Below are 23,921 nucleotides of genomic sequence, written 5' to 3'. Positions count from 1 at the left end.
CTTTCTGACAGCAATCCATTCCTATTTAAATCTGTTTATAGATTATCATTATCCTAGTTCTCTTATAGTTTTTCTTCTTATTGTAACTTCTGTCATTTCCAAGCAACACATGTGAATTTGACCTTGACATTGTTAATCTTGGCTGTGCTTTGCCACAACTTTATCTTCATTTCCTCCCTCAAAGCCTCAGTAAATAGACTGTGATTAATCAGGTAACTGAATAATTTTTAGCTCATATATTTTTGAGCCTACGCAGTCAAATTACTTCTTATATCTCTGGGAATTATTAAACAGGATGTCCATTAACATTAGTGAATATGTGTGGCATTTTTCCTTAATAAGGACGCTGAGTATATATATACTATAACAAAGGATAATTTCTCTAGATTAGTGGCCCTCATCATTTATTGTTTTTTGCAGAGATACACTTGACGGCTGATACTCTCATGACCAACATGTTCGCATGGAGTTACACTGGAGGACTTTCAGTCCCCCCTGCAAGTTCACTCTTTCCTGGTCACTCATGAATTCCCACTAAATGGCAGTGAATTACTATTAGAGTTATAACTACAAACAACTTTATTTAAATACTTTTTTGGAAGTAATTTATTTGGGGAAAGCAATGCTTAAATATCATCGGTAACCAATCAGTTCACATGCCCCTCTCGGCCTGCCAGTACCTTACCCACAGTGGAGCGTTGTGGCTCTGATGATATCTATGGATATAGACCTGAACTCAACACTGAAAACTCAGAGATTGGTCACATGGCTATCTTTGCACACCTCTTTTATAGAATATGCTGTTATGGAAGTAGTAATGGTTCAAGTTAGGAAACTAGAGAAGAGAGAAGTCCTAGACTTCTTGGTAACACTGGTAAAATAACAAAAGAATATTGACACTTGTTATGCTCTTGCTTTTGTTTATACTAAGACTTTGAACTCTCAAAATGAAAGAATGAGGATCTTACCAACCTAGAGGAGTCTAAAGATGCTATGGACTTGATTAGTAAAAACAAATAAAAGCAACGACAAAAAAATTGGTTCCCCATTAAAATGAAACCCTGATTACTGAAGGAATTATTTGCCTGATAGATCATTTCAGGTCGCATATGCTTTTAAGTATTTGATGAGTTAGTAGGTACCATGTTTGATTACAGTTCTTTGACATTTTCTACTATGCTATTTAATAATAAATTGGAAAGAAAGGCCATTTAAAGCAAATGTTTACATTCTTTTAAATACACAAAGCAACTATGAGCCACAGAGACAACAAATCTAAAAAGAGAAGAGATTCTTAAGAAAAGGGCTTAATTCATAAACTCTTAAAATCAGTATGCAAAATTATGGGTATATGCATACGTGTGGTGAGAAAAATGTTCATAACCTTTATTGGTTTCTTAAGTGGGGTTCATGATCTATTAAAAAGCTAAGGACTAGGGGCGCCTGGGTGGCTCAGTCGGTTAAGTGTCCGACTTCAGCTCAGGTCACAATCTCGCGGTCCGTGAGTTCGAGCCTCGTGTTGGGCTCTGGGCTGATGGCTCAGAGCCTGGAGCCTGCTTCCGATTCTGTGTCTCCCTCTCTCTCTGCCCCTCCCCTGTTCATGCTCTGTCTCTCTCTGTCTCAAAAATAAATAAAACGTTAAAAAAAAAATTTATAAAAAAAAAAAGCTAAGGACTAAACACTACTTTAATAGTAATGTTTTATAAGAGACAGAATAACAATTTTCTGGTGGACTGGGGAATGAAAAGGATACAGGTTGCCAAGTTAGATTGCTTTCCAGCCATTCTGACTGAATTTGCCACAATAGTATTTCGTTTTTAGTTAAAGGAAGTTGGCACAACACATATAATCACAAAAATGTTCACAATATCAAATACAAACAATTCTAGGGCTAATCATCTTGTGGGTCCTTTTCTGTTGCGTCTCTACATCGAATTGGGCCGAAGTTTGGCAAATTACGGCCCATGGTCTAAATCTGACCCACAGTCTGTTTTTATATGGTCTGCCAGCTAAGAAAGCTTTTACATTTTTTGGAGAATTTGCAACAGAAAGCCTATGCATCCTGTAAAGTCTGTATATCCTGTAAAGATATATACTTTATGTTCCTTTATAGAAAAGTTCAATACCCCCAATCAGTGAATTAGACAATTCAGTAAGTCTTTTGGACAGTAGCTAATATTTATTAAGGGCTACAAATTGCCTGGTTATGTCCTGGAGCTGGTGATACATCAGTGAGAAAAAAAATGACCCAGATTATTTGCTTTTACGAATCTCATTTAGAGGTTATTTAGAGGACACAAAAATAAAATAGCAGATGAATAAATTGAATCAATTTTATAGTATGTTCGAAAGGAATAAATATTGTGGAGAAAAATGGAGCAGGATATGGGAATTTGGAAATTTTGAGGGACGAGTGAGATTAGCTCTTGAAAAGGTGGTTAGAGTTGACCTCACTCAGAAGGTAATATTGGTGCAGACTTGAAGGAGGTAAGGAGATAAAAGTGTAGCAAACAGTCAGTGCAAAGACCCTGAGGTTGTATCTGATGTTCAATAAAGGTGGAGGAGAACAATTAAAAACTGACTTTTTGCATTGATAAGCCATGTGTCAGTCTCTCTCAGGCACAGTTTCTCTTAAGCATATATAGTTTAAATTTTGCCACAAGTAAATCTCTCTTTATGTTATGAAAATTCACCCAAGCATAATGAATGAGTCGTCAGGGTTTCTGAATCAAAATGTTATCTGACAGAGCATCGAGCGGGCTCCGTCAGCAGCTCCTGCTGGGATGTACCCGCCACGACTCGGTGGAGCGTTGCAGAGTCGAGGGGAGCGACATCGGAGGAGCCGGATCTTGCTCGGGTATCAGGTTCAGGTCAAGGCAAAAAGTAGGCGCCACCGCCTCCTCCTGGGTCGTTGCTTCTGGTCCAAGCTTGGCGGTGTCCCGGGCTCCGGAAAGGAGGCCTGCGGAGGATCCAAACTGATGAGGTCTGGGGTGCCCCTAGGGGCGACAGAGGTGGCGGCTAGAGGAACCCCTGCGAACCGCCGCTCCGCCTTGGATTGAAGCACGTGTGGGTCAGCGCTGTCATTGGTCGTGGCGCGTCGAAAATCAGAGACCTCCAGGGGTGCCTTGGTGGCTCCGGTGAAGCTCTTACTTCAGCTGAGGTCGTGATCTCACAGTTCATGAGTTCGTGAGTTCCTGCCCCGCACTGGGCTCTGTGCTGACAGCTCAGAGCCTGGAGCCCGCTTCAGATTCTGTGCCTCCCCCACTCTCTGCCCCCATCCTGCTTGCGCTCTGTCTCTCCCTCTCTCTTTTTTTAAAGTTTATTTATTTTTGAGAGAGAGAGAGAGAGAGCAAGTAGCGGAGGGGCAGAGAGGGAGAGGGAGAGAAAGAATCCTAAGCAGGCTCCAGGCTCTGAGCTGTCAGCACAGAGCTTGACATGGGACTTGAACCCACAAACCCTGAGATCATGACCTGAGCCGAAATCGGATGCTCAACTGACTGAGCCACCCACGCGCCGCTCTCTGTCTCTCTTTCTCTCAAAAGTAAATGAACATTAAAAATTAAAAAAAAAAAAAAAGCCTCTTAAAAAAAAAAAAAAAAAGACCTCCAAAGTACAACAAACAGGAAAATACAGATAATCAAAGATTATCTCCATGCACAGGTCAAAATTTTTGGCAGCAAGGCAATGAAGAAGAAGCCAAAACAGTGACAGATAATTTTCTTAAAAAAACAAAACAAAACAAAACACTAAAATTACAATGCAAAGCCCAGAATTGATATTGTTGCATTCCAACCTTCTGTGCGAAGACATGTAAGGACAGATAGTAATGTTACAGAGAATCAGCTATTCACTGATTGGGATCAAATTGGAGAAAATGCTTTGAAATGCAGGGAGGGAATGGGAAGATTTACCTCCAGTTAAGAAAAACTTTACATGGAGTCAGAAACAACAAGTTCAGCGTCCAAGTGCAAGTAGACACTTGGAGGAAAGAAAATTTTGATATAATGTGTGATGACTTGAAAGATGGTCAGAAGTGTCATATACCCAGTCCTACTTGTAAATTTGAGGATGTTTTTCAATGCAGGCATGGCCAATAGTTCTACAAGGAAAAGATCTTATAGGAGTAGCCCAAACTGGAACAGGGAAGACGTTGTCCTACTTAGTGCCTGGATTATCCATCTTGATTTACAGCCCATAATTAGAGAAAAAAAAGAACGGACCCAGAATGTTAGTTCTTACACCCACTAGGTAATTAGGTCTTCACGTAGAAGCAGAATGTTCTATGTATTCATATAAAGGCCTTAAAAGTGTTTGTATATATGGTGGTGGAGATAGAAATGGAAAAATACAATAACTGAAAAAAGGAGTAGATATTATTGTAACTCCTGGAAGACTGAATGATTTACAAATGAGTAACTGTTTCAATCTCAGAAGCATAACCTACTTGGTATTAGATGAAGTCGACAAGAAGCTAGACATGGGATTTGACCCCAGATAATAACGATTTTATTAGATGTGCACCCAGACAGGCAGACTATTATGACAAGTGCAACGTGGACATATGCTGTCCATGGACTTGCACAATTTTATTTGAAAGAGCCAATGATTGTATATGTTGGTACTTTGGATCTTGTTGCTGTAAGTACCATGAAACAAAACATAATTGTCACCACAGAAGAAGAGAAATGAGCTCATATCCAAGCGTTTTTAGAAAACTTGTCTCCCAAGGACAAAGTCATAATGTTTGTGAGCAGAAAAGTTTGCTCATCAAGTGACCCAATTCTGCGACATGGATTGGTGGGAGTCCCTTCACGGCGACAGAAAACAGATGGCCAAGAGAGAACATTAGAAAAGTTTAAAACAGGTAGAGTAAGAATATTGATTGCTTCAGATTTGACATCTTGAGGTCTCAATGTCCATGATATCACACATGTCTATAATTATGATTTCCCTGGAACATCAAAGAATGTGTACATAGAGTAGGGTGCACTGAAAGAGCGGGGAGGACTTAACATCCATTACCCTCATCACTAGAAATGACTGGAGGATTGCTGGTGAGTTAATATTCTGGGTATCTTCTTTGAGAAATATCTGTTCATGTTGTTTGTCTATTTTTTACTTGGATTAGTTTTTGGAGGGATGTTGAGTTTTATAAGTTCTTTATATATTTTTGATACTAACCCTTTACTAGATATGTCACTTGAGCATATCTTCTCCCATTCTGTAGGTTGCCTTTTACCTTTGTTGATTGTTTCCTTTGCTCTGCAGAAGCGTTTTTCTTTGATGTAGTTCCAGAATTCGCTTTTCGTTTTTGTTTCCCTACTTGGGAGACATATTTAGAAAGAGGTTGCTATGGCTGATGTCAAAGAAGTTACTCTGTGTTCTCTTCTAGGATTTTTATGGGTTCCTTTCTCACATTTAGGTCTTTAATCCATTTGGGTTTATTTTGCGTATGGTGTAAGAAAGTGGTCTAATTTCATTCTTTTGCATGTAGCCGTCCATTGTTCTCAATACCATTTGTTTAAGATACTGCATTTTCCCATTGGATATTCTTTCCTACTTTGTCAAAGATTATTGACCAAATAATTGGAGGTTTCTTTCTGGATGTTCTATTCTATTATATTGATCCATATGCCTATTTTTATGCCAGTACTCTATTTTGATTACTACAGGTTTGTAATATAACTCAAAGTCCAGAACTGTGATGCCTCCAGTTTTTCTTTTCTTTTTTTTGTTTTTTAAGATCACTTTGTCTATTCAGAGTCTTTTGCAGTTCCACGCGTATTTTAGGGTTTTTTGTTCTAGCTCCGTGAAAAATGCTGTTGGTATTTTGATAGGGATTACATTAAATATGTACATTGCTTTGGGTAGTATAGACATTTTAACAATATTTGTTCTTTCAATCCGTGAGCATGGAATATCTTTGCATTTCTTTGTGTTGTCTTGAATTTCTTTCATCAGTGTTTTATAGTTTTCAAAGTACAGATCTTTCACATCTTTGGTTAGGTTTATTCCTAGATATTTTGTTAATTTTGTTATTTTGAGTACAATTGTAAATGTGGGTTGTTTCCTTAATTTCTCTTTCTGCTGCTTCATTATTAGTGTATAGAAATGCAACAGATTTCTGTGCATTGATTTTGTATTCTGCAACTTTACTGAGTTTGTTTATCAGTTCCAGCAGTTTTTTGGTGGAGTCTTTGTTGTTTATATGCAGTATTATGTCATCTGCAAATTGTGAAAGTTTTACTTTTTCCTTACTGATTTGAATTCCTTTTATTTCTTTTTGTTGTCTGATGGCTGTGGCTGGTACTTCTAGTACTATGTTGGTCATCCTGGTCATCCTGGTCTTGTTCCTGAACTTAGGGGAAAGCTCTCAGATTTTCTTCATTAAGGATGATGTTAACCGTTGGTTTTTCATAGATGGGCTTTATTATGTTGAAGTAAGTTCCTTCTAACCCTGTTTTGTTGAGGGTTTTTATTATGAATGGATATTGTACTTCATAAAATGCTTTTTCTGCATCTATTGAAATGATTATGTGGTCCTTATCCTTCCTCTTACTGATGTGATGTATTGCATTGATTGATTTGTGGATGTGGAACCACCCTTGAAACCCAGGAATAAATCCCACTTGATCGTGATGATAATTTTTTTAATGTATTGTAAAATTTGATTTGCTAGTATTTTATTGAGAATTTTCAAATCTATGTTCATCAGGGATATTGGCCTGTAGTTTCTTTTTTAGTGGTGTCTTTATCTGGTTTTGGTATTGGGGTAACATTGGCCTCATAGAATGGATTTGGAAGTTTTCCTTTCTTTTCTATGTTTTGCAATAGTTTGAGAAGAAAAGTTATTAACTCTTCTTTAAGTGTTTGGTAGAATTTGCCTGTGAAGCCATCTGGGCCAGGACTTTTGTTTGTTGTGAGTTTTTTGATTACTGATTCAGTCTCCTTGGCTGGTAATCAGTCTGTTCAAATTATCTATTTCTTCCTGTTTCTGTTTTGGTAGTTTATATGTTTCTAATAATTTATCTGTTTCTTGTAGGTTGTCCAATCTGTTGACATAGTTCATATTATTGTCTTATAATTGTCTTATAATATGATGTTGGTTGTCATTTCTCCTCTCTTTTATTTTGTTTGAGTCATTTTTCTTTTCATCTTGATAAGTCTGGGTAAAGATATATCAATTTTGTTGATTTTTTTCAAAGAACCAGCTCCTGGTTTCATTGACCTGTTCTATTATTTTTTAGTTTCTATATCATTTATTTCTACTCTAATCTTTATTATTTCCTTCCTTCTACTGGTGTTAGGTTTTGTTTGTTGTTCTTTCTCTAGGTCCTTTAGGTATAAGTTTAGATTGTTTATTTGAGATTGTTCTTGATTCTTGAGTAGGTCTGTATTCCTATAAACTTCCTTCTTAGAACCACTTTTGTTGCATCTCAGAGGTTTTAGACTATTTTGTTTTCATTTTCATTTGTTTCCATGTACTTTTTCATTTCTTCCTTTATTCCTGGTTGACCCATTCATCGTTTAGTAGCATGTTATTTAAGCTCCATGTATTTGTAGTTTTTTTCAGAATTGTCCTTGTGGTTGACTTCTAGTTTCATAATGTTGTGGTCAGAAAATATGCATGGTATGATTTTGATTTACTTGAATTCGTCAAAGTTTGTTTTGTGGACTAGTATGTGATCTATTCTGGAGAATGTTCCATATCCACTTGAAAAGAATGTGTATTTTGCTGTTTCAGGATGGAATGTTCTGAATGTATCTGTTAAACCCATCTGTTCCAGTGTGTCATTCAAAGCCATTGCTTCCTTGTTAATGTTCTGTTTAGTTCATCTGTCCATTGATGTAAGTAGAGTGTTAAAGTCCCCTATTATTATTTATTATCTGTTAGTACCTTTATGTTTGTTATTAACTGGTTTATGTATTTGGGTGCTTCTATGTTGGGTGCATAAATATTTACACTTGCTGTATTTTCTTGTTGGATTGTCCCCTTTATTATTATATAGTACCCTTCTTTTGTCTCTTGTTACAGTCTTTGTTTTAAAGTCTATTTTGTCCAATGTCAAGTATTGCTACTCTGGTTTTCTTTTGCTGTTCATTTGCATGATGCATGTTTCTCCATCCTCTCACTTTCAATCTGCAGGTGTCTTTAGGTCTAAAATGGATCTCTTGTAGGCACACACAAAAATATTTTTATCGACTTTTCTTAATGATCATGCCTGCATGATATGTTGAGAATTTGTATGGATGTCTGCACTATTCAGTACAGTACTAGCTACATGTGACTATTTAAATTTAAATTATAATTAACAAAAGTAAGCATTCTGTTCTTTAGTTGTACTAACCACATTTCAAATGCATAATAGCTACATGTGCCAATAGTTACTATATGAAACAGCATAGATTATAGAGCATTTCTATTATCACAGAAATTTCATTGGAGAGTGCTGCTCTAACAGAAATACTGAATACACTTAATAGAACTTTTCTGAAGAATTGAGATTATAAGAATGAAGTTGCCTCCAAAGACAAGTATTTCACCTAAGGGAATAATATATGAGGAAAATTAGTCATTCAACCAGATAATACTTTGCATATTGTAAGCATTCTATAAATTTTTGAATGATGTCTACATGAGGGAGCAATGTTGCATTATCAGCAAGTAATTCTAATCAACTTTCCTGAAATATAGTCTAGTGTTATCTTCTTTTTCCAGAAAAATGCACAATTTAAGTAAATTATTACTTTTAGAACTGATATGTTGACTCCATCCTCTTTTGAATCTTTAGCCTCTGTCTTTTTAATTAGATTATTTCTAGATATTTACTATGTTATTTACATATTAAATGCCCAGAAATTATCCTTATTTCAAAAATCTGGCCAGAAATGATATAAAAACAAAGTATTTTATGTCTACCTGAAGATGGTCATCCCCCCTTGAAAAGTAATGTTCTGTGCTCTAAGACAGCACTGTGATTCCTTTAATTAAGAGAAGATAATTTTTTAGCACCATAATTGAGGCCAGCACTGGAGCAGGAAGTCATTTTGGCTCCGGATTAAAGAAATATTAACCGCTTGGCCCCTGAAGACTCAAAGGCCGACTAGAAAAATGATAAACTTCAAAGTACCATCCCATAGATTGTGATGGTCTTTGAAGAAACCTAGACATGACAATACTGGCTTCACCCTAGACATGCCAAAGTTCCTCAGCTACTGCAAAATTTAAGGTCAATAAGAAAAAGATTATGAAATAGGTTTTCCGTATATGGAACAGATAAATGTGAAAGCCCTGAGATTTGTATATTAGATTGGTTGCAACTGGTAACATGTTGTAATACAGATCACAAAATAGAATTGATAAACTTAAGCTGGGGAGAATCCTATTTTTTTTAAAAAAAGGAAACTAACAGTGATGGACAGAAGAGGTCACACGTTGCTATTTTCCTAGTTTACTTCTAGATTCATGTGAAAAATGATTCATGATTCTAGATTCATGTGAAAAATATAAAAACATATAGCAAATTTAGGTATGAAAGGCCAAAGAATGAAATAATGTTTCTAAAGGGACTTTAATACACCCAGACTATAGCATTTATAAACTAGGACATGCTACCCCCTGGTTCACTTCCAGACCATTGCTCAGTGTACTGAGAAACACGACCACATACTGACTGGCACATGTTCAGAACTTGACGATTTGACACGGGAAAAATATTTTCATATTTAAGTGTACATTTGGCAAATAGAAGTATTAACAATAAGACTGTGGGTAACTTGCCGTATGTTTTATACAACGGGTACTTATTGATCTTATAAACAGAGAAGAGCACAGAGCTGAATATTTTACAATTGAAAACCCTCACTTACTTTCTAATATAATTTTTTTTTCCTTAGTTCGATAGACATAACAAAGGGCACAGAGCCTAAATAGTTCTGTTAGTCTATTCCATGAATGGTGAATGGATGCTACCCATATCATTGGACCTACATTTCAAGGTGTATGTGAAATGTTTGTACTGTTAATATGTCCAGAGTTTCCCAGGTGAAACATAAACTTTGAAACATAAACTGCCAGGTTTCCAGTGTAAGGTGTTTTTTTTTTTTTTTTTTTTTTTAAAGCAGAACAATAGGAGTAAACAAAATATTTTAGCTTCTCTAAATATTTTCTCCCCTTACCTTGCATCTCACCCTTTGGTTGGTCAGTAAAATGCTGCTAAAGTAAAAGAAATTTCTGATACTTTCACTAAAATGTGCTACAGTTATGTCCTGGATCTAAAATTATAGGACAAGAGGACAAATAGATACCCAGAAACAATTATTAAAAGACACAAAGAAAAACAACAACTAATACCTAGGTAGCCTTGCATCCTGTAGATTTTGGATGAAGTTGTTACAAAATGCTTTTGTTGCTATCCACAAGATGGTGGGAGAAAATACAGCCTTAATTCAGGTCGCATAATCATTTTCCGTTAAATGTTTAGAAGTCCTGCTTTCTTCCACAGCACAACAATTACACAGCAGAGCATAATTATTTTACAGTCAATTGAGTACACCAAATGGGCATATTTATGAAACCTGATTTATACTTCATGCTTGCAACACTACATGAAGCGTGGCTTTACCTCCCACCAAACCTGCAGTCAGTAAAACCGTCAGAAGGACTCTTTGCTTCAGCTCCAAAGCAAAATAACTGAAGTTTGAGCAATCCTTTTGAAATGTTGGTACCGCACTTAGCTTTTTCCTATCAAGTGTACTGCAAAGAGGAAAGGCAAAGAAAGCAATGTGGTATCTGTGGACAGGTTCCATAAAAGTTTTATGGCTTTAGTTCATGCCCTGATTCTTGCTGTGGTGAGCAAGTACATTTTTCATTAGCCTATCCCACAAAGCAATGAGACAGTCTACATTTAAGTGATGACCTTCTCCATATAAGCTCAAACTTGTTTTCCTTGTACTTCAATAACTAATAATTATTTATGAAGGTTTGCATAATTACCTAAGATACTGCAGGAGTTTGGTCACATTGTGACCTTCGTAAGAACTTCTTGGAACACGGTATTTCCAAATTTTTGAAGAGATACTTTAATTCCTTGTCTTTTTTTCTCACACATTTATATAGTTGGCAATGAGGCATCAATGCACAGTGATGACTTACTGGTACCATCAGTGAGTTTAAGGAGGCCTCTGTAAATATTTAAATTAGGCATTTCTGTTTTAGATGCAAAAAAAGTCCAGGCTGCTGTTCTAATGCAATTACAGAAAAACTAAATAATAGGTGATTTTGTTGAATTTGCTGATTAATCATGTGTAATGTCTATGTTTTTCTTATTAATTGCTTTATCTTAATTGCATAAGAATATCTTCTGATTTCACTCAGGACTGAAAGAGGGGAAATACTTATTTGGAATTAATGAGCAAACTGTGGAGTCCCGGGTTTATCGGTAATTCTTTATCTTCAGGGTCTGAGCACGGCCTAATATGGGGACTATAAAACAAGATTCCTCTATGTGTTATTGACTTCCAAATGAAAAAAAAATTATTCACTCCTTTCATAAGACCTGTGCACAGCAGCTCATGTTGATGGCCTCCAAGCACAGTAAACTAACACATTAGGGTAAACAGATGTTTTCTCTATTAACAGTATCAACCATCTGGCTGCAGGCCAAATCAAGTCTGGGAAGTAATTTCAACTGGCCTGTCTGTTAATGGGAAAACTGACTGAACAGTCTCTCCTGCTCATCTTCCCATCCTGCAAAGGATGTTTCTTCCAGTGTATGATTCATGGAAGAACAGGAAGGAGAGAGATCATTTCAAAGAGTTAATTAATTCTTAGTTGCAATTTTATTCAATTATCTGTTTAAAATATAAAATGTACAGCATTAAAGATGCTAAGATCTAAACTAAGTATGATGTAGAAAATTAGGGAAAATGTAGAGATAAATTTTCTTAAACACTGGAATCAGCTGCGGTATCTAATTTAATCTTTATTTAAAGAACCCAGTCCCTGGGAGACCATGAAACTAGGTTGCCAACTGCCTACTAAAAAAATAAAGGAACAAAAGTAACTTTTGCTAAAAAGAGGTAAAATCATGACCATCTCACATGTTATTTATTTTTGGTCATTAAATATTGTTTATTCAGATATAATTGCCTTAGTTCATTTTATCTTTCATATAGTAATGATTCTTGAATTATATCAATGCAATATTAATACAGACATTATCTCTTAACCTAACCTAAACAAATCAGAATAAAACAAAGGAAAATTATAATTCATAATATCATTTGCACAGATGTAAAATCTCAAGTAAGATTTAGTAAAAATTAATTTCTTTCATTTATTCCCAGATACTTGTGATAAATACCCACCTTTGCAGAATTTCCTTTTGTTCTTATTTCTTAGTTCTTTCTTTGCCTCTAAATCATTTTCTTTTCCTAACCATATTAGCTATATATATAGTGGAAAATTGAATCCCAAGAAGACACATCTTTATAAATGGATGAATAATTCTCCTGGGCTAGAAATTATTTAACTGATACTGAGCTACAAAATGGTATCTTCACGAGGCTAAAACTAATACAACTATTTCTTGTCCTATCTGTAGACAGACTAGAGGATTAACTAGGAATTGTGTGGTTTTTTTTTAAATGTTTATTATTTATTGAGAGAGAGAGAGAGAGAGAGAGAGAGAGACAGAGAGACAGAGAGTGAGCAGGGGAGGGGCAGAGAGAGAGGGAGACAGAGAATCCCAAGCAGATTCCACACTGTCAGTACAGAGCTTGACATGGGGCTCGAACACACAAACTGTGAGTTGATGACCTGAGCCGAAACAAGAGTCAGAGGACTAACTGAGCCACTCAGGCACCCCAGGAATTGTGTTTTAAGGAATCTAGTAGCAAGCTTATTTCTAGTGGTTTTCTAATGTTCCCACAAGATTTCCTGAGTTAATCAACTAACATAGAGGTGCGGTATGTGGAAGGAGCTGCCAAAGCATGTTGCATAGTGTGGACAGAACGTGAGATGAGTAGATGTAGATGTAAATCCTGAATTAGGCACTTACAATTTGTCTATTCACTGAACAAACGCACACCCAAACTCCTTTTAAAAATTCATTAAAGTGCTGGGGCACATGGGTGGCTCAGTGAGTTAGGCGTCCGACTCTTGATTTCAGCTCAGGTCATGATCTCACAGTTTGTGAGATCGAACCCTGTGTTGGACTCTGCACTGACAGCACAGAGCCTGCTTGGGATTCTCTCTCTCCTCTCTGCTCCTCTCTCTCGCTCTCTCTTAAAAATAAATAAGCATTAAATTAAAAAAACTATTAAAATGCTTATTATGCTCCAGGTACTGTGTTTTAATATTTGGTATACCATAATGAAAAAGATTGACTAGACTCTCGACTTTCTTGAGTGTCTAGTCTAGTGGAGAAAATGTGTACCAACTGGCAACCTATCAAATAAAATAACTGAACATTGAGATCCATGCTGTGAAAAAGAAGAATAGAGCAATGTAACAGAAAGTAATAGGACTTGGGTTTTGTAGCTCAGTTGGTATTGATGGATCAGAAAGTACTTCTCTGAAGAAGGGGCATTTAAACTGAGACTCTAAATTGTAATGGAGGCAGCCATTTGGAAAATGACAGAAAGAATGATTGAGGCAATGAGGGTGTAATCTATAAGCCCATGAGAAGAAAGAGCCGAGCTCATTAGAAAGTTGAATAAAGGAAAATATGTCACCTCTTAGGTAAGATTTTAAACCTTTCAGAAAGCTTAGATGAGAGTCTGTAAAAATAGGTCTGGTGTGATCTGCCTCATATATTTGTTTGGGAATAATAATACCTAATGTATATTGATAAGTTCTATTTACCAGCACTATTTGAAGCGCTTGCTCTGAATTTCTAATTTAGATCCTATAACAAGACCTCTTCTCTGTCACTGTCTGTATTTATTTAGGTAAGGAAACAGATTTTTGGTAACTTAGGTAGTTAGTAAGTCAATCCAGCAATCTGACTCAAGAGATCATCCTCTTAGCAATAACATGAAATAATGTAGAAAAAGTTTCCAAGACATCATGCTTGTTCTTGTAAGTGTAGAAATTGTTGTTAGGAGCACCTAGGTAGCTCAGTCGGTTAAGCATCCCACTTCGGCTCAGGTCATGATCTCCTGGTTTGTGAGTTTAAGCCCCTCATTGGGCTCTGTGCTGACAGCTCAAAGGCTGGAGCCTGCTTTGGATTCTGTGTCCCTCTCTCTATCTGCCCCTCCCCTGCTCACGCGCTCTCTCTCTCTCTCTCTCAAAAATGGAATAAACATTAAAAATTAAAAAAAAAGAAATCGTTGTTATTATTATCAGTACTCTGACTGATATGTAAGTATTTCAGTCTGACCCAGCATTGATCTTTCCTACATGTATGTATAAAGTGATTAAATTTGTCTTTAAAACCAAAGTAATTTTGAGAGTGAAAGTGTTTGATTACATGGATACGACAGGCATTAACTAATACTGTCTTGGGATAGTATGGGATAAATGGCTGTTGTACCTAACATGTGAATTTGCCATCATTGGCCTGAGGTCACATTTGTAGTGAATACAGCAGCAGGCTACTGTTTCGTGAATTTCTTAAGCTGGGAGAGAATTTAGAGGCCATCAATTACAACATCTTGTTTTATAAATAATTTGCTTTTAAGGCCCAGAGAGATGAAATTACTTGCCCAAGATAAGAGCTGGTTAGTTCCAGAACTAGACTAGAAACTCAGTGATTTTTTTTAGTATTCCTGGCTGCTTAAAGACAAATGTGTATTTCTTTAGCTGGAACTGAATGGAATGGATAGAAATTTACTTATCCTATCACCCCACTGGCAGAGTGTTTTTTTTTTTTTTTTTTAACTAGTAACTTGTATCATGAAGCCAGCCAGGATTCACAGACAATCCTAGGAACATTTTAGAGTAGGACCATCAGCAGTGTTATGGAATGTGGAATCAGAAGGCCCTAAATTAGGTTTTAGCTTTGACCTTGTCATTGTTTAATTTAAGGGCCTTAAGCCAGTTACTTACTCTTTCTAAGCCTTGATTTCCTCACTTTGAGAGAGAGGACTTGAAAAAAATCCCTTTGAAGTCCTTTTTTTTTCTTTTCTTTAAGTTATATAAGAACAATAGTCTGAGTTTGGGGAAGATAGTTGGTAAAGAGAAAAGTGAAGGTACCACAGACAGATTTCAATTTTGCCAAGGGCTAGTCTTGAGTCTGTTGCATGTTAAATCACATAGTTCTTGAACTGGATTAGTGAGTAGGTAGATAGAGATATTGATTAGGACACCAGTGATTATCCAGTAAATTATGCATGACTGAGTTTAAGTAGACCAACAGGATACTTTTGGACCATTTCCCACAAGACGAACTAACATTGACAGCTCATTTTCTGGAATCACGTGAGACTACTCAGGGGTTACAAATGGATAATAATGGGGATTTAAAAATTTAGATCCTAAAATAAAGGACAACTAAGGGCCTGGAAAAGAGTTCTACTATTGGAATTTTTTTTAAGTTATTAATGTCCCGAGACATTTATTTGTCTCTACATTTTTATATAACATGGAAATAATTGCTAAGTGTTCATGTTGTTCAAGTCAGTGGTAACAATAAAAGAAATATAGGTAAATTTTTAGGTATTCAGTTCTAGAGTCAAATAAGTGGGTTTAAATAGTTGATTGCCTGATTTACAGGACGGTGGTGAGAATTTAGTGAGAAGGTGTACGTATTCAGTCACCCTAGTGTGCCTCAGCTGCATTGGCTTTCTTCCCCTTCTCTGATTGCATTACACCCTCTTCTCTTCTGTACCAAAACACAGAGATTGTGGAAAATATTGTAGATTGGCTTCCTCAACCTATGTTGTCTCTCTAATAGCATACCTTCCTTTAAACTAGAGTCTACAAAAATAAATAAATACCATATTTATTAGATTTCAATGTGTCAGGATTCCAATGAGACTGTCTTCCACCAAATAGATACACATATATGAGAGAAGGAAGGCAAGAATAAACATCTGGGACAAAGGCTAGTTGTTTCTTTTTATGAGAATTGTCTTGGAGGCCTTTTATTAAGGCCTGTTAAGAAGATTCTGCTATGTGAATGTATGAACATTTGGTTTTCATGACTGTCAAACAGCAGATGGTAGCATCAGTGACATCTCTGGTGATAGTGTTAGGCTTATCTTCTAGTTGGGTCATTTTGACTGTTTAGCATCAAGTTCAGTTCCCCCGGACTTTTCCAAAGTTCTTTGAGTTAGTAAGAGGCTATAATAAGGGCTCTTTTGCATAAGTCAGCTAGAGTGGACTTTGTTGTCTGCAACTAAGAATCCTGAAGTAATACAGCAATTTTGAACAATGAAAGACAGAAGACTCATTAACGTTTCTTAATATAAGATCATATTTATTCATATGTGTATTCATTTGAAATAATTATTGAGCATAAGACACTGGGTTAGATGCTGCATATAAACTGGTGAATTAAAATAGGTATCAACCCTAGATATGGAAGCTAAAATCTATTGCAAGAGATATAATTAACAAGTAAATAAACAAATGAATATATGCTTGAATAATAATTAGTGCTCTGAAGAAAATCAGTAAGATATAATAATATAATAAAAGAAGCCATTTAAGTCAGAAGAGGTTCTCTGAAAGATGAAAAGAAGCTAGCTAGTAAGAATGTGGAAGGTGCATTTTCTGTGGTTCTGAATGGTGCACTAAGAGCCTCTGGTGAATTTTATAGTCACCAGTAAAATAATAGTTAAATAAGAGTGGTTAAATAAGTAAAACCTATAATTTGGCAGAAATCTGTAGCTATTTAGTCAACTAAATTTATAGAATGTAATACTGAAAACATAGAAACATAGAAAAGCCAGCAAGAATGACTTATTTCCGGTAACTGGCCACCTACATAATTATTATATCCAAATACCATAAAGAACCTCTTTTCCTGATAGAAAAGGGAATGGTGATTATCTCTCAGACAACTAGATTTTTCAGTAAAACATTACTCAAGTGAATGTTATTCTTTCATTGGAAATTGTGTGACCTATTTATGGTGGTGGGGTCCCTATGACCTCATACGATAGAAAAATAAGGTGAGGAACCAATACAATTATAAATAGCACAAGGAGCAAGCTAAAGATTGTAGAATACCCAATTTAAACACTATTTCCTTCCACTGTCAAGAAGACTGTGATTATTGAGTTTTCTGTTACTCTTCTACAACAATCCTAATTTTACATAACTTTTATTTTATTATAGTTATTATTATAGTAAGTTATTATATATAGTATGTTATTATACAGTTATTATAGTAAGTCCTCTTACAAGGACTTACTGCTCTTAAAGTCCAAAATGAAGTGCTGAAGGGTTAGCAGTTAGTTCCTACAGTTTAAATAAAGAGACTGGGATTAACACTTTGAAGAACAAACTGGATCTTCCTTTTGAAGGTGAGAATTTATCCTGATCAAGAGGTGTGAAATGATTTTAGTGTTCATAATTCAGATGTAGAGCCTTCAGAGACCAGGCACATTTTTTTCCCCTTTGTATGGCCATTTGCATGTGAAACAAACTCCCTTTCTAGCCTCTCCTTGGCTACACCTTTGTCCAGATAAACCTGGCAGAGCATCTTGTGAATGGGCACATTGCCATCATGGCAGATGGACTGGGCAAGCAAGTTCAAGAGCCAGAATGTATGTCACATTTGACTAAGAAGGGCACATTGACACCAGTGTATGTAGAAACAGCATTTGGTGTACATTCTCACTCCCTATGGCCAAGGGAATATGACCCAGCACTGTAGCTGAGCAATACATTAACTTTGTAAATCTAAAACATTTAAGCCTAATCACTACAGATCTATTGCCCAGAAATTATGGCTATAATTTAGACTTCTTGGGAGAAAAAATGTAAAGCTTTGTCCTAAATATTGGATATAGATATTTCTTCACAAAAAGCATCATCATCAACCACAAATACTATATTGATCATTTGTTCTATTCATGCCATTTGTAAGGTCGTACATCTTACAAATAATCTTTCAGAGAAGAAATTTGTGGTTTTCCTTTTCACATAAGCACAGGTACATTATCTGAGCAATAGTGATTTTATATTTTATATCTTTCTTTATATAACTTATTAATATATCTCAAACTATTCTCATCCATTTCTTCAATCTCACCTTTTCTCTCCAAATGCCCTGATGTAATTTATATTTCACTTCATCGGGAATGAATATTTTGAGAAACATGTTTTAAATCATTATCAACCTCACCCCCATGCTCTTAATCCTTCCACTTTTGTGATCTCTGCCAACAATGTTATAATTATTCTGATTTAAAACATTAAGACCAACTTTAACATTAACTTGTCTTTTATTTCCATATCTAACTATTCTTCAAAATTTTCCAATGACAAATCAATCCTCTCCTTTCCAGTCATAGTTCTATTACTTTAATTCTTAACCTCATTATATCTCACCTAAACCAGGAAAGCTCTGTATTAAGTATTTAGCATAATGGCTTCAAGGTCAGACAAACCAGGTCATAAATCCAGCCAACCATTTATGAATATATGTAAGTATGTATGTATACATTTATACACATTCAACTGTTTTCTTTTTTAGCCCAACTCAGTTAAAAGTATTTTACAGAAACATAACAGAAACCCATGGGGGAGGGGAAGGAAAAAAAAAAAAAAAAAAAAAAAAAGAGGTTAGAGTGGGAGAGAGCCAAAGCATTAGAGACTGTTAAAAACTGAGAACAAACTGAGGGTTGATGGGGGGTGGGAGGGAGGGCAGGGTGGGAGGGAGGGCAGGGTGGGTGATGGGTATTGAGGAGGGCACCTTTTGGGATGAGCACTGGGTGTTGTATGGAAACCAATTTGACAGTAAATTTCATATATTAAAAAAAAAAAAAAAAGTATTTTACAGAAAAACACAAATGCCATTCCTAAATACTTCAGTGTATCGCCCCTAAGGATAAGAACATTCATCTACATAACAATAGTATGGAAATATTATGAAGGCAGGCCTGGAAGGATGTCCTGATGGGTTGTTTGTGAGGATATAAAAGAAAGTCAAAGATATTTCCAGAGATTTTGGCAGGAGCAAATGGAAGTATGGAGATATCATTTACATAGTCCAGGAAAACTGCATTTAGAAGCTATTTTGGGATTATAGAGATAAATTTCCCCCCATTCTTTGCTAGAAATTGGCTGGGTCAGGCCATAATTGAAAATTCTGGAGTGTGTAAATTTCCTCGAAGTTGAGGAAATCTTGCATGAGGCAAAATAAGATATCAAACCCAGGTTCTAGAATATTTTTAGTGAAATAATTTAACAAGAATCGCAAATGGAAAATGGAGCCATTCCATTTAGCATGCTTTGGCTGTTGGCAGAATATCTCACTCAAATTGCTCTACAGTTTAGAATATGTAAAGGTTCCAATGTGAAGAAGTACAGACTAGGGCAGTCTCCAGAACTGGCTGAGTTGATGGTTAGGGCTGTGACCAAAAATCCAAGTTCTTTCTACATCTCTGTGCTATCATCCTACTTGTGGACTTCATTTTTATATTGGTTCCCATCATATTCTTAAAACAGCTGCTGGAAGTATCTATGGCAATGTTTATTTATTTGTGTCCAGTGGAAGGTCAAGAGAGAAGGTGCTTGCCCAAGCATGGATTATAATTCCCTCTTTTAGTCATGTTTGGTCTGCTTGAGTTACCATTTCAGTAATTACCGAGATCGCGCTCTGGAATTAGGAATGAGAGAGATAACAATAAGTAAGTAAGAAAGTAAGTTAAGTAAGCAAATAAAAATAAAAACTGCAATATGTTATTGGGAAAAAGGTAGGTAATCAACAAAAGTCATTACTCAGAAAGTTCTCTTACCTCTCCAAATACAACCCATCCCCTGAGACATATACTCTTCGTATTTTTTTTACCATAGATTAATTTTTCCTGCTGAAGGGCTTCATATAAATTGAGTCATATGGTATGTACTCATTTGGGTATGGCTTTTTTCTGCAAAATTATTAATGTGTCTCTCTGTGAATTGCTTATTTTTATTCTACAGTAGCACTCTCTTGTATGAATGTAGCACATAGTATTGGGTTGTTGACACTTTTTGGAATAGGGGATAAAGCTACTATAATTATTGTGAACAAGTCGTTGGGGAACTGCACGTATATTTTATTTCTGTGGGTAAAAAATCTAGAAGTAGAATGTCTGTGTCATCGGATAGTCTATGTTCAACTTAATACAAAAAACTACCGAATCTTTATTCCAAGTGGCTATACATTACTGGTCCTGAATATAACAGAAGAAGAGACAAGGTCTGTAGCATTAGCATTTTTGGTTATGGATTTGTAAAACAAAATTTAAATTATTATGAACTAATGCTTCATTTCCAAATTACCATGTGTACAGAGAGGTGTGAGACATAGGTTTTATAAACAGGGTTGATGAATCCAAAACTGCTAGCATGTGATATTTGAAGCCCAGAAAAGAAAGTGTCTATGTGTCTTCCTGATGAAATGAGTACTCAACACTCTCTTCAAGATTCAGAAATTGAGTGTGCAGTGACATTCGGTCACTACAGTAATGGAGGGGCAAGGACGCAGGACTGGAGATAATTCCTCATGTTTAAATAACATGAAATTCCAAGAAAAATAATATCCGCCGAATGGCTTGTGTTTTCACTGAGTTAGGAAAGGCCTGGTTCCTTGCTAAATTACAGACATAATCAGTTTTACCTCCGTGCGATGGGCAGTCACACTATCCCCGGTAGGTCGGCCTTTGACTCAGCTGTGTGTTCCTTCACTAGAAGCTGACTGACAACTTCATGTCTATTTATGTGTCATCATCTGTTATAAATTGGATATTTGTGTCCTTCCAAAATTCATATGTTGAAATATTGACTTTCACTGTGATTGTACTAGGAGCCACGGCCTTTTGGAGGTCATTAGGTCATGACAGTGGAACCCTCCCGAATGGATTTAGTATCTTATAAAAGAGACCCCAGAGAGCTCTCTTGCCGCTGCTTCCATGTGAGGACACAGCAGCAGAGGGCTATCTGTGAACCAGAAGTGACCAAACATGGAACCTGCTGGCACCTTGATCCTAGATTTTCCAGCCTCCAGAGCTGTGAGAAATAAACGTCTGCTGTTTAAGCCACCAGTCTGTAATATTTTTGTTATAACAGCCTGAACAGACTTAAACACCATCCATCTGGGGTGTGGGTGAAGTCTAAGATATTCAATTTTAATATATACATAGAGTTGAAAAAGTCTGTTTGTTATGGCATAGTAGTTTTATGTATTAATTTGGCCTATGCTTTACCTCGCTATGAGCCCTGAAAAATGAACATTTACAGATAATAAGCTCTTTCCTTCATCCTTTCTTTTCCTTTCCTTCTTTTTTTCTTTTTCTTTTCCTTTTATTTCTTTTTTTCCTTTTCTTTTTTACTATCAATGATTTAAAGCTGGATTTTTGTCTATATCCCCTAGTTTCATGACCTCATAAATATAACACTGTGTACTTCTTATCTCCTAGATAGAAATTGTTTGCGCTGTATGACTCTATTTTATCTAACATGTGTAAAAGGTCCCCACCATCAGTTCAAAAATATATTCTTGTTACTCCATGTATGCATGTGATTTGGGGGATCCTGGTCACTAAATGAAAGCTGGTGCACAGCCAGAGTTTAAAAGTGTCAACTCTGTTTAAAATGTGTTTTGTTTCCTTTGTGTACATGATGCTTTGTTACTGGCAGACAAAAATAAACAATTATAGGCCTAATGTAATAATTGTTTCCACTCTGTTTTGAATAAAACCAGTAGATTGAGGTCACTGTTTTTATTAGAGAAAATATGATAATGTGATTATTGTATTTCTAGCTTGAGATCTAGGTCTCTGTTTTGATGCAGTAACTACTGTGGGAATCATTTGCTCTGTGAGTTGCAGGTGTTTTTTAGGTGCTTTCTATATTTGTTCATGGGGATGGACATGAGTTTGGGGAGTGTGTATCATTCTTTGTAGCCCCTTTGTCAAAATAATTAAAATTTCCTAGGCAAAATAACTTTCTTTCTCTTCCTTTTATCCCCCTTTCTCCCCTCTTTCTTCCCTCCCTTCCTTTCTTCCTTTCTTATTTGACTCTCAGACAGATTATTTGAGCTTGAGCTGAGTCTCTGGGGCCACCTTTATGTCTCCAGTCACTTGCACAGGGCTTACAATGCTCCACTTACAGGACGCTTCATCCAGCTTCACCATTTTCTTTTCTTTCTTTTTATTTTTTAAGTTTACTTATTTTTGATAGGAAAGAGAGAGTGGGGGGGCAGAGAGAGAGAGGGAGACCAAGGATTCGAAGCCTGCTCTGTGCTGACAGCAGCAAGCCCAACGTGGGGCTCAAACTCACAAACCAGGAGATCATGACCTGAACCACCCAGATGCCTCATGTCTTCACCATTTTCTCATCATCACTCTAAACTTCTGCAGCTGCTATCATGCCAGACCCAGACAGCTTGATTTCTCCCTTCATTTTCCTAAATCATTACACAAGGTTATTGCATATTACCAACACTTACCAAAGGGGTAGCAAAGGGTAATTAGAGCCCAAGGAAGAAGAAAATTTCAAATTCAAATAGAAACCACTAACCTGAAAATTTATCATCTCTTCTATGCCGTAGGGGATTTCTTGCTTCATTAGACCTCAGCTTCTCACCATCTCCTTGGGCCTCTTTCTCTAACCTGATATCCTTTGCTATTTCCACTAGACTACCAAATTCAAATCCTCACATTGCTATTATTTCTCATGCAGAACAATTTCATCTCCTGTCTTGTTCTCATTCTCAACTTTCCTAGTGTCGTGGACTCAGCAAGTTTCTACTATGTGTTTAATATAGTGAAAGCAATGAAAACCATTTTATTTCCTTAAGAGCAATTTTTAATCCTGCTACATCTTTAGTTATGGACCTACCTCTTTTTCCCTGTGTTGAGATTTCTTATCCATATCCTCATTCCAATTATAACTTAATCAAAGTTCTGAACTCAATGATTGAAATCATTTTTGAATAAACTCAGTTTAAAAAGCAATGAACAGGAACCACGTTGCATTCAGATTAAATTTTCCTTCAGATGGCCCAAAGTAGTTTTCTCTTCATATTTAAATATTAAACTGGGCATACAAGAAAGGGTTGCCAAGTAGTATAAAGCAATTATTAACAAAATAGTAAATCATAGTAAATTGAAATATCAATCTAGTACTATTTTTCTTAGCTTTGTAAGGGACATGGTTAACTGAAAGTTTGGGTGATACAAACCAAAGATACCTCTTTAATACAGCTTCCCTATATTTTTGCCTTTCTATTGCTAAAGTCCATCCTGCAAAGATACATTGGTGTCTGCAGTAGTCTCCACCACTTTAACATGACTTGACTTTCCAGGAAGTTTCTTTCTCAGTCTGCTGAGCAGATGAGAGATGGCTTGAAGAGAGATGGCTGCTTATGATCCCACTTCCGCAAAGCACTTAGGAAAGACCTAGAAAGTGCTTAACTAATGTTAGCTGTCATTAGTAAAGAGAGGTAGCATAGGTAGTAGTGAAAAGACTCACTGGAGTCTTCCAAAAAGTGCTTCCAAAAAGCACTGGAATGAGACTGCCTGCATTTGAATCCGGACATACCACTCACGACTTGCTGTGATCTTAGGCGTTAGCTTAAATTTTCTGGGACTCAGTTTCCTCATCTGTGAAAAAAAAGAAGTCAATAATAATAACAACTATATTAAGACATTGGTCAGAGGATTAAATTACTTAATAGAATGTAAAATGCTTAGGATGGTGCTGGTGCATTGTAGGTGCTTAGTAAGAGGTCCCTTCCTCTAGTTTTGTTTTCTCCAGATGT

At 36.2% G+C, this 23,921-nt stretch overlaps 1 pseudogene; it reads left to right on the top strand.

Annotated features, from left to right (window-relative positions):
- The first annotated feature begins 2,783 nt into the window (after positions 1 to 2,783).
- On the top strand, positions 2,784 to 17,828 carry LOC132693100 (putative ATP-dependent RNA helicase DDX43 pseudogene; annotated as a pseudogene).
- Positions 17,829 to 23,921: the final 6,093 nt, after the last annotated feature.

The sequence above is a fragment of the Panthera onca genome, chromosome B1 (assembly GCF_046562875.1).
Source record: "Panthera onca isolate mPanOnc1 chromosome B1, mPanOnc1 haplotype 2, whole genome shotgun sequence".
NCBI classification, from domain to species: domain Eukaryota; kingdom Metazoa; phylum Chordata; class Mammalia; order Carnivora; family Felidae; genus Panthera; species Panthera onca.
This window is presented reverse-complemented; position numbering and strand designations above follow the sequence as displayed.